The sequence below is a fragment of the Capra hircus genome, chromosome 13, assembly GCF_001704415.2.
Source record: "Capra hircus breed San Clemente chromosome 13, ASM170441v1, whole genome shotgun sequence".
NCBI lineage: Eukaryota > Metazoa > Chordata > Mammalia > Artiodactyla > Bovidae > Capra > Capra hircus.
Window position 1 is genome coordinate 58,900,009 of NC_030820.1, and position 11,279 is coordinate 58,911,287.

Here is an 11,279-nt window from a genome sequence, read left to right on the forward strand (position 1 = left end):
CTGCCAAATGGTGCATCCTGGGGGAAGCCGGAGGCATCTCATCTTCGTTGGATGCTTGCTGAGCTTTCAAACCTATTGTTTCATTGAGTTACTAAGTCATGTCCGACTCTGCGACCTCACGCACTGCAGCATGCCAGGCTCCCTTGTCCTTCACTATGTCCTAGAGTTTGCTCAAACTCATGTCCATTGAGTCAGTAATGCCATCAAACCATCTCATCCTCTGTCACGCTCTTCTCTTCCTGCCCTAAATCTTTGCCACCTTCAGGGACTTTTCCAATGAGTTGGCTCTTCACTTCAGGTGGCCAGATTATGGAGGCTTCAGCTTCAGTATCAGTCCTTCCAGTGAATGTTCAGGGTTGATTTCCTTTAGGATTGACTGGTTTCATCTCCTTGCTGTCCAAGGGACTCTCAAGAGTCTTTTCCAACACCACAGTTCAAAAGCATCCATCCTTCAGTGCTCAGCCTTCTTTACGGTCCAACTTTCATATCCATACATGACTACTGGAAAAAACCATAGCTTTGACTACACAGACCTTTATCGGCAAAGTGATATATCTACTTTTTAATACACTGCCTAGCTTTGTCATAGATTTCCTTCCAGAGAGCAAGCATCTTTTAATTTCAGGACTGCACTCACTGTTCACAGCGATTTTGGAGCCTAAGAAAATCAAACCTGTATATCACCCTCATTCCCCTCAACTTCCAGAATGCTGCTGGAGCAGAACATGACTGAGAGTTTGGGAGAGCTTGTCATGTGGGCTTTTGGATGTGTGGACTGGTGTGCCTCACTGGTCTGGAGGAGCCTGAAGGCAGGGGCTGCCTAGAGCAACACCAAGTGGCAGGGAGTTGGGGAGAAAGGGCAGCTGAGGAAGATGCCTGTATTGGCTAAGCATGGAGGAACTCAATGCAGATTGAGAGTGGGTCAAGAAGAGGCTGCAGAAGGTAGCTGAGCGTGTGTCCTACCAGGCTGGCACCCAGGGGAAGGGATCCCAGGGAAGGAAACTTGTGACAAGACAGGAGGTCATAAACCCCACTGGGGAACAATGCAGTGTCAGAGGGCCTTAATGAAGGGTTGAAGGTTGCATTCTCTTTCTGAGTTTTTAAACTTTTTCTCCAGTATAAGCTTCAGTCCCTTCCACCTCATGGACAGAATCTTGGCCCATATATTCAGTTTTCAGTTCATTTTCCCCCCCATCTTGTACTTTAAAAGAATTTCTTGTTCATTTTTAAATGTAGTTGGTACCGTGTGTCCAGTTCTGAAAGCAGGGGACAGTCTGCCCGGAATGAAGGGGAAATAGGCAAGGTTAAGCCTCCTCTCAATTTGCCTTAATGAGCAATTCCTTCTCAGCGCTGGGAACTCTGATTCAGTCGTTCTTTGCTGAAACTAATTGAAATGAGAATGGAGTCTGGCCTTGAACTTTTTTTGTTTAATTTCCCTGGGGATTTTGATCTTTTCAACTTTTCTCTCTGTTCTGAGTTGTTTATATGAGCTTCCTTTGGAGCTGAAACAGACTGATTCTGATAAGACATCGGCTCTGTCTATCTGCTAGTTATGGGATGGAAGGGTTGTTATCAAAAAAGAGTCCCGCATTAATAGGTAAGGGCTCTGAAGGCTTATCTGTGGCTTGCCTTTGCTTTTTGGCCTAAACTAAATGTGAACATATGGGTTAGATTATTTGTTTTGTTCTTGACAATAATTTGTGGAATAAGTTGAACTCTTCAAGAGAAGCCAGGAAGCATCTCATTTCCTGGACTTCCTTTTTAAATTGAAAAATTAATACTTCCGGTCCTGGGGAAAATGTGGCAGTGTTATTAAAATACTTGGTGATTTGATGGGTAAGACTGAATTGGTGAAATCCCTTTGGAGGGCAACTTGGAAAATCTAATAAAGTAATAACGCACATGCCCTTGGGCTCTCAATCCCACTTCCAATAGCTTTCACTACAGGTATACGCTGACGTGAGCACAAACAGGGATGCTCAAGTTTAGCCAGGGCAGTGTTTTCATTGTGGAAAAGGATTAAAAATTCCTTTGGACTTCCCTGCTGATCCAGCGGTTAAAAATCCACCTGCCAAGGCAGGAGACATGGGTTTGATCCCTTGTCCAGGAAGATTCCACAAGCTGCAGGCCAGCTAACCCTGTGCACCACATCTACTGAAGCCCCCACTGGACTGTAAAGAACCAAAGTGCACTGGCTTTGGCATTAGATGAGAGTCCAGATCAAGGCTTGAAATTTTTCACTGTAAGCTAATAAAAAAGGATAGGCCTCTGACTCATTGACCCAGGAAAGGGCAGCACCATCCTTTTACTTATTCAAGACAAAGCCCGCAGAATCCTGCCAATTCTTCTTTCATGCACATTTCAAATCTAAATAATTTTCTAGGTCACTTAGTTAATAAGTGGTAGAGCTACAGTTTGAAGTAGGCCCCCTGATCTGGAGGGAGTCGAGGTGGTCTGCCCAAGGACAGCTACAGATTTAGGAAAGTTATACAACTCGAGTTTGAGTACTAAGAACTGCTCTCAAGCTCCTGCTGTATAACTAGAACTGCCAAAGGCTCATGCAAATCACTACTCCAGTACTTTGGCCACCTCATGCGAAGAGTTAACTCATTGGAAAAGACTTTGAAGCTGGGAGGGATTGGGGGCAGGAGGAGAAGGGGACGACAGAGGATGAGATGGCTGGATGGCATCACTGACTTGATGGATACAAGTCTGAGTGAACTCCAGGAGTTGGTGATGGACAGAGAGGCCTGGTGTACTGCGATTCATGGGGTCGCAAAGAGTCGGACACGACTGAGTGACTGAACTGAACTGAACTACGCAAATCACTGGTTATCCCTAGTACAAAGGTACTGACCACAAGAAATGAAAAACCTCCACTATTTAATATTGGATTTTGTATTATATATGGGCTTCCCCAGTGGCTCAGTTGGTAAAGAATCTGCCTGCCCCAGTGCAGGAGATGTGGGTTCAATCTTTGGGTCAGGAAGATTCCCTGGAGGAGGAAATGGCAACCCACTCCAGTATTCTTGCATGGAAAAAAATTCCATGGATGGAGAAGCCTGATGGGCCACAGTCCACGGGGTCACAAAGAGTCAGATACGACTTAGGGACTAAGACAACAACAAGATATAATAAATACTGGATTATAGATTTTATATATTATAGATAATATAGCATAGTATATTGATATTGATAGCAATCTTCCATTTTGCATTTTAGAGTTTGGATTTTGATCAGTATTTTGGTTTTTGAAAACTCATCCTTGGCTTTCAAGAGGAGAAGACCGAGTGAAACTTCTGCAGGGATCCTTTATACTGAATTGCTTCTCAGCAGCACATTCCTCAGGCCATAGTTAAATCTGAACTCTTTTGACCAGATTTTGACACAGGTGTGGGGATAAATATTGAATCGAATATTGAGTCACTTTCAACTAATCTGGAGTGGCTGTTTCTTTGAAGAAAAATCATTTCCATTTTGTAAGAGCTTTTTTTTTTTTCTTTTTCTGAGGGGCACAGACCTTGTGAATATAAATAAAGATTTTCTTTTTGAGTGTGTGGTGAAAACATTCAGCTTGGAAATGACTTCTCTGGCAAATTTCTTGCTGCAACTACATAAGTAGACAAGTAAACATATAAATAAATGAATGCAAACCTGCCAGACTCTGATAAGATGGATTTTCAGAAAGAATTCACTCCTATAGTTATTTTACATCAGTAGGCATATTCAGTACTTCAGGGGCAGTTTGATTATATGGAATAATTCATAATCCTGCTATAAGGTAACATTTATGGAGCCTTTACGTGTGCCAGAAACTGTCCTTTGTATGTTTTTTTAAATTTTATTTGTTATTTATTTTTGGCTGCACTGGGTCTTTGTTGCTGCACACGGACTTTCTCTAGATGCAGAGAGCGAGCAGCACCCTCTAAGCTGCAGTGCCCGGGCTTCTCTCGTTGCAGAGCACAGGCTCTAGGCACATGGATTTCAGTAGTTGCAGCATGTAGGCTCATTAGTCGTGGCTCACAGGCTCATTGCTCTAAGGTTGTGGAATCCTCCTGGACCAAGGACTGAATCCATGTGCCCTGTATTAGCAGGCAAATTCCTATCCACTGTACCACCAGGGAAGTCCATGTATGTTTTATATATATATATAATCAAAATAGTTCTGCAACAAAGGTGTAATTATTATCCTGGTTGTACAGATGGGCTGTGCTAGATTTTCTGTGTGCCCTTCAGGTCTTCTTTACCACACTTGGTGCCCTGGAAGGATGGTCTGTGAAGCTGTATCCACCATGCTCCTTTGTCCTCCAGATTCCAGTTGGGTTTGTCCAGTGGAGCCATCGGGAACTGAAGGTTAAGTCATAATGCCAAAGGAGGGCAGAGGCTGAGTTCCTCACCTAAGCCACAGTTCCTGGCAAGTGGTCCTCTCCTCCAGCTGGGGGTCTCCCCGGATTCTGGCCCCCACCCACTCCCCTTGCCCCTCTGATCCAGGCTGATGACTGCTTTCTGCAGTTACCAGCTTCTTCTTATTGATTTCTTTTAGTTATGCCTATGCCCCTGTAGGTTGAGCATTTATTAAATTCTCTTCAATGTTCTCTCCCGAGTGTGCCATTTTATTCATCCTGGACCTTGAGTGATATGCAGGAGAGCTGAAGGTCAGAAAGTTTAGGAACATTGGTTAAGGTTATCCACCTCTTAGAAGGCCATGTGAGGATTAGAACAGAAGCAGTTGATTCAAGAGCTAAATAGAGGTTTCACTAAAATCTAAAACTAAAACTAAAACAGGTTATTTTTTTTCTCCTCAAAAAATTGAAACTAGCAAAATAACCTTGATTTAAGAGGCCAGTGTTTAAAAATAAAGTGATCACATATTTCTTACCTTAAAATAGTTTTGCAAACCAAGAGAAAGAAGGGAAAAAATGGATAAAGGGGAAGGGTAGTTAATATCACAAATTCTCTTTTTGTAAAACAAAAGTGTAAGAGCGTAATGTTTTCTCATTTTTCTCTCCCTGAAGCAGAAAGCTGAGGTATCAAGATTGCTATGTTTATAACGTGAGCAGAGTAAACTTTCCTCAAAGTACACACACAGACACATAGGTTGGTGGTCATCTCTGAGGGAAGTGGAGATGGAATGGGTGTTCAGTTCAGTTCAGTCGTGCAGCCATGTCTGACTCTTTGCCACCCCATGAACCGCAGCATGCCAGGCCTCCCTGTCCATCACCAACTCCCGGGGTCCACCCAAATCCTTGTCCATTGAGGAATGGGTGTGGAGTGAGGCATTAGCTATAGCTGTAATGTTTTATTAATTGAAAGACTTGAGGGACCTCCCTGGTGGTCCACTGGCTAAGACTCCCGTGCTCTTAATGCAAAGGTCCTGGGTTCTATCCCTGGTCAAGGAATTGGATCCCACAAGCCAAAACTAAGTGTTCACATGCTCCCACTAAAGATCCTGCATGCTGCAATGAAAAATAAGGAAACTAAACTAAGACTCACAGATGCTGACCTTTCATTCTTAAGTTTATCTCATGGGTCCGATTGCCGGGCCCAGCTACTTACATGTAAGTAGCTGATCAAACTAAAGTACATGATCAAACTAAAACCTTTCTAGAAAAGTGTCTGCTGTCCAAAGCCCCTGGCGTCAGCACTCCCTCCTCAAGCCCATTTCCTACTATACTGGTGAGTCTATCTGTGAAGCTATTTGAATTATTATTCTTTTCTCTCGAACACATGACATTTTTGTGATTAGGAGACACAACCAGAGATTTTCGAAGGGGGCCATTGTGAATCCTCATCTCAAGAGAGTAACCCAGCAAGAGTGAGAGAAAACCTCCAAGGCTCTGAGCAGGTATAAATGGTCCCCCATCCATGGAATGTCCAGGGCTCAAAAACCAAATCTCCATCCTTTCAAAAGCTAAATTGCTCAGTCCACTCTAATGCAGGGAAATGGCCTCAAGGCTATAGACTGTAGAAATTAACCGATTAAACAAATCCACATAACAATTTATGAACCACCTTCTTACTGAGGAAATGAACATGGGCTGCATAATGTAATAAAAGCTGCTCTCCTTTTAGCTGTAGAACCAGCTATGTTACCCAGCAGGGCTCAGGTTTAACTTTTACATTTTTCTTAATGAGTGTTGAATAAATTCAGCCTTGTGCTGATCTCTGAATTATGACCAAATCATAGAAACTGAGGGGTGTGGGGGCGGGTGGAATAGGGAGCATGAACTGCGGATGTTTCAGGGGGAAATTAGGGAAGAATTGGCCAAGAAATATCAGTCAAAGAAAGGTTCGCAGGCTGGCATTTGAAAAGACATTATTTTCTATATGTTGAATCAAGTGTTTGTTAATTTAAAAAAGAGGAGAAGAGAAGGGAAGTATTATTTGTCATCTGCCAGAATTAGGGCCAGGTACCTGGGCACATATTGGGTTGGCCATAAACTTCATTTAGTTTCCCATAGATCTTACGGAAAAAAAAAAAAAAACAACAGATGAACCTTTTTGGCCAGCTCAATACTTTTTCACAGTGAGATTTTATCTCACTGTGAGATAGGGAGAGGGGAGGGGAAAGATTTTTTGAGTGATGGGGTATTGGAGATGGGTGTGAAAGTGGGTCTACGGTGTAGGATCCCTTGCTGGGAGAGAGGGTCTGCCGTGCTGGTAGCCTTCCTGTGCTCCTTTCACACAGGAAGGAGAACACACAAAGAAATGACCTTTGGAGAAGTCTGGAGACCAGTGTCTCTCGCTACTTCTCTGGCAGCTATGCCACGGATGATGGAGTATTGCTCAGAGCAGAGTTAAAAGGGGTACCACCACACTTGCATTTTCACAGCATCCTGTCAAGAGCTGACAGCTTCCACGTTGCTTGATTAGACATTAGACAGTTCAGAGGACAAAGCGAATCATCAGTGACACCCCTCCCCTGCCCCACACACGTACCTTGGCTGTGATACTGACATGTATGTACTGTTGTAGTCGTACTGAAATTGCTTGTTTGTTCAATCAGTAAGTCGTATCTGACTCTTTTGTGATTCCCGTGGGCTGCAGCCTGCCAGGCTCCTCTATCCATGGTATTTTGCAGGCAAGAACACTGGAGTGGGGGGTCATTTCCTTCTCCAGGAATCTTCCTGACGCAGGGATCGAAGGCACATCTTGGATTGGCAGTCGGATTCTTCACCACTGAGCCACCACTTTGTTATATTGTCTTCCACATATAGATGGATTTCATCAGAATCATAACATAGTAGCTATTCAGTGCCACTTTCCACTTACATCAGATCACAAGCATGTCCAACATCACACACACTTTAGAACCATTTTTTTTTTTAGGGGGAGGATAATATTCTATCCAGGAATATATGAGAATCTATTCTATTACCTTTTCCTACTCTGGATAGATCCGTTGTCCCCTCCTGTTTCCCCTCAAATAAAACAACTCTTGCTGATATAATCTTTACACATTTTCTCTTAAATTATTTCTTGGGATTGGGATTTTGGCAGAGTTGACAGGCAGAGAAAACAAGTATATAGGAAGTCAACTCAGTAGAAAATAGAGTTTAGTGGGATCAATGTGGCCAGGTTTCCCTTCTAAGAATCATGTCATCCAAAAATATGGGTGTGTGAGGTGTCACCTTGTATAATGTTTCAGGGTGATAGGACCAAATTATATGAGAGAGAGTTAAATGCTTCAGGTCTCCCTTACTCTCCTGGCCAGAGATGGAGGAAGTGCAGGTTGGTCTCTAGAACCAAGGACCCGAAAGGAAACCTCTGAATTCCTGGGAAGGAGGTGTCATCAAAAACTCAATAGCAATATTCCTGACACTCAATGCTGCTAAGTCGCTTCAGTCATGTCCGACTCTGTGCAACCCCATAGACGGCAGCCCACCAGGCTCCCCTGTCCCTGGGATTCTCCAGGCAAGAACACTGGAGTGAGTTGCCATTTCCTTCTCCAATGCATGAAAGTGAAAAGTGAAAGTGAAGTCGCTCAGTCGTGTCCGACTCTTAGCGACCTCATGGACAGCAGCCTACCAGGTTCCTCTGTCCATGGGATTTTCCAGGCAAGAGTACTGGAGTGGGTTGCCATTGCCTTCTCAATAGTTAAATACAAGAGAGGGAAATCGGCCTCATAGATCAATTGATGGTGGCTTAGAGATCTGGGTGTTCTATAAAGGAATTTTAGACCATATTTAGAGCTTATGGGCAAGAAAGATGGAATGTTTCCTTATTTGGGGTGGTTGTGGTTAGGGACATTGATTTTTTTTGAGGGGGGCTTTTGGCCATACTATTTGGGGGAGTTGTGAGCTCAGAACAAGCAGATAGGCTGCAAGATAATACTTGAAAAACTGGATTTCAAACTAGAAGGAAAGATGATCACATTTGAACCCTGTAAAAATTCCTGTAACATCGATACAGTAGGTGTGTGGCCTTGACCTTATTTTACAGATGAGAAAGTTAAGACCCAGAGGGGCTTATGAAGTGACCATGGTGGGAACTTCCCCAGCAGTCCAGTGGCTGAGACCTCACCTTTCAATGCAGGGGATGCAGGTTCAATCCCTGGTTGGGAAGTTAAGATCCCAGATGCCTAGGGGCCCAAAAACCAGAACACAAACAACTGAATCAATATTGTAACAAATTCAACAAAGACAACAAAATGGCCACCATCAAAAGAATCTAAATAAAAAAGAAAAGTGACGACAGAGCGCATGCAATATATTGACCGCAGGCTTGAGATTTCAACTCACGTCTTCATTTCTGAGTTAAAAGAGGTGGATCAAGAGACACTGGCATCAGGGTTCACCTACATTCTATCACTTTGTCAACACTGGGGATGTGAAACAGCATGATACCCTACTTCAAGTTAAGCTGGAGAAACAAGGCTGCCTGAGGAAATTCAAACAACACAGCATAAAATAGCTATTCAGACCGAGCCACTTGCCCAGGCGAGGGCCTGGCAACGTAGTGAATGACACAGGCTGGCGGTTTCAGTAGTTTTTGCTTGCACACCACCCAAAACTGTTTTGGAAAACTGTGAATTCCCTTCACACATAATTCATAATTTTTCTTTATAAGTATAAATGGTTGCAAAGAATATTCCTCCTGGTATATTATGAATATTGATGTTCTAACATAGAAATGTTACATGTTTTAAAAAATTGTACCTAATGGAACCTAAACACCATAACAAATTTTTTGTAGTATGGCCTTTATGTTCATATATTTCAAAGAGCATAGTTAGTTTAAATCATTGACTATAAACATTTTAAATTTCTAATTATGAAAATTTTCAGATGAAAATAGACATATTAATAATTAAGTTAAAATCTGTTAAGATGATATTATGTTACAAACTCCCTTCCCATCCAGGCTGCCATATTAACCCTGAGCAGAGTCCCCTGTGCTATACAGTAAGTAGGTCATTGTTAGCTATCCATTTTAAATATAGCAGTGTGTACATGTCCATCCCAAACTCCCTAACTATCCCTTCCCTAATCATCATAACAATTTGATATCCATCGTGATTCATTTAAAAATGAATGAACCAATTTTTAACTTTTTACGTTGAACGTTTACGTTCAACGTTTAACATTGTCCTTTGCTTCTCCTTGAATTTATAATCTCTCTTTTCATTTCTACAGAGTTTTATTCTAATCAAATATTTTTTATGCTTTAAGAACATTTATTGATTATTTTATCATGGTTCTCTGCAAGCAGACTTAAATATACAAGGAAGCAAAGGCTTTTAGGGCTTAAATAAAATCCTAGATTGAATTTGCAGTTTAATTAGTGTTGATATAATTGATCCACATAACAAACTCCTTTTAAAATATGAGAAATAATTATTGGACATAAAAAGTAACTTTTTATTGGACTGCATCTCTTAATAAGATGAATAGGGCTTTTTAGAAAGACTGTTCTGAGGGAGGAAATTACTTATTATTGTAATGATACAGAGTTCACTATTAATTCTGTTCTTAGTTTTTGTTTTTTATAGATGTAAATTCTCAGAAACCTTGTTCACACAGAATGGATGGAAATGAGAGTTTGGCTACAGCAGTGTCACTCAATTATTTAAACTCTTTCTGAATTATGTGCCAAAAATCACATGGTGGTTTGTCAGAAAATTTATTTTTAGTGATGTATGAGGTGACGACTCAACTAAGTCCTGCTGTGATATTGTTGAAAGCACAGGATTGGAAGCAACTGGACTTGGGGAAGGTTTGATCCCTGGACTTTTGGGGTTATTTGTTTTCTCATCATTCTCTCCAGTATTTGGAATGACCCTGTTATGTGATGCCCTTGACGGTTCAGGCCTAGGGACACTGTACCCGGGTGAAATTCAGGGTGGGGAGAGGTGGAGTAGGGGGGAGTGGTTAAGACAGGGGAGGGAGGAGACGAGGGTGAGTGGATTGGCCAGAGCACTTACAGGTGACAACCAGGACTGTGCTCAGATCAGGTTTAGAAAGACCACACTTGAGATCTGAGAACTTAGAAATGAATTCCTTTAACACTCTCCTCTAGGGACTTCCCTGGTGGTCCAGTGGTTAAGACTCTCAGCTCCCAATGCAGAGGGCTCAGGTTTGATCCCTGTTCAGGGAACTAATTTATAACTTAAACACTGAGACTTATGGCATGCAGACCTCAACTGGGACTCTCACCTCAGGTCCTGCCATTGTTAGGGTCAGAACTATCACTGGTGCAGTAAATAATTCCTTAAAAGAAAAGAAGAGGAGGAGGTAGGCAGGTTACAGGATTCTCCAGGGAAGAATACCAGAATGGGTTGCCGCTTCTTCCCAACTCGGGGATCGAATGCACCTCTTATGTCTCCTGCTTGGCAGGTGGGTTCTTTACCACTAGCGCCACCTGGGAAGCCCTATTAAAATATAGTGAAAGTGAAAGTGAAGTCGCTCAGTCGTGTCTGACTCTTTGCGACCCGTGGACTGTAGCCTACCAGGCTCCTCGGTCCATGGGATTCTCCAGGCAAGAATACTGGAGTAGGTTGCCATTTCCTTCTCCATCATTCCTAAATAAATGATGGCTCTTTGTCTCGATTGCTGGTATCCGATCAGTCACCACTGACCAGGGAGAGTGGGCCAGGCCCCTCTGGGTCTCAACCTTGGCAGCTCCCTGGAACCACAAGGACAGCGTTATAGAATACCGATGTCCAGGCGGGTCCAACCCGCAGAGGTTGTCTGTGGTGAAGCCAGGGTATTCAGATATTTAAGAGCTGCCTAGGTTATTACAATATATAGTCAGGGCTGGGAAACTGGGCTGGAGCAACA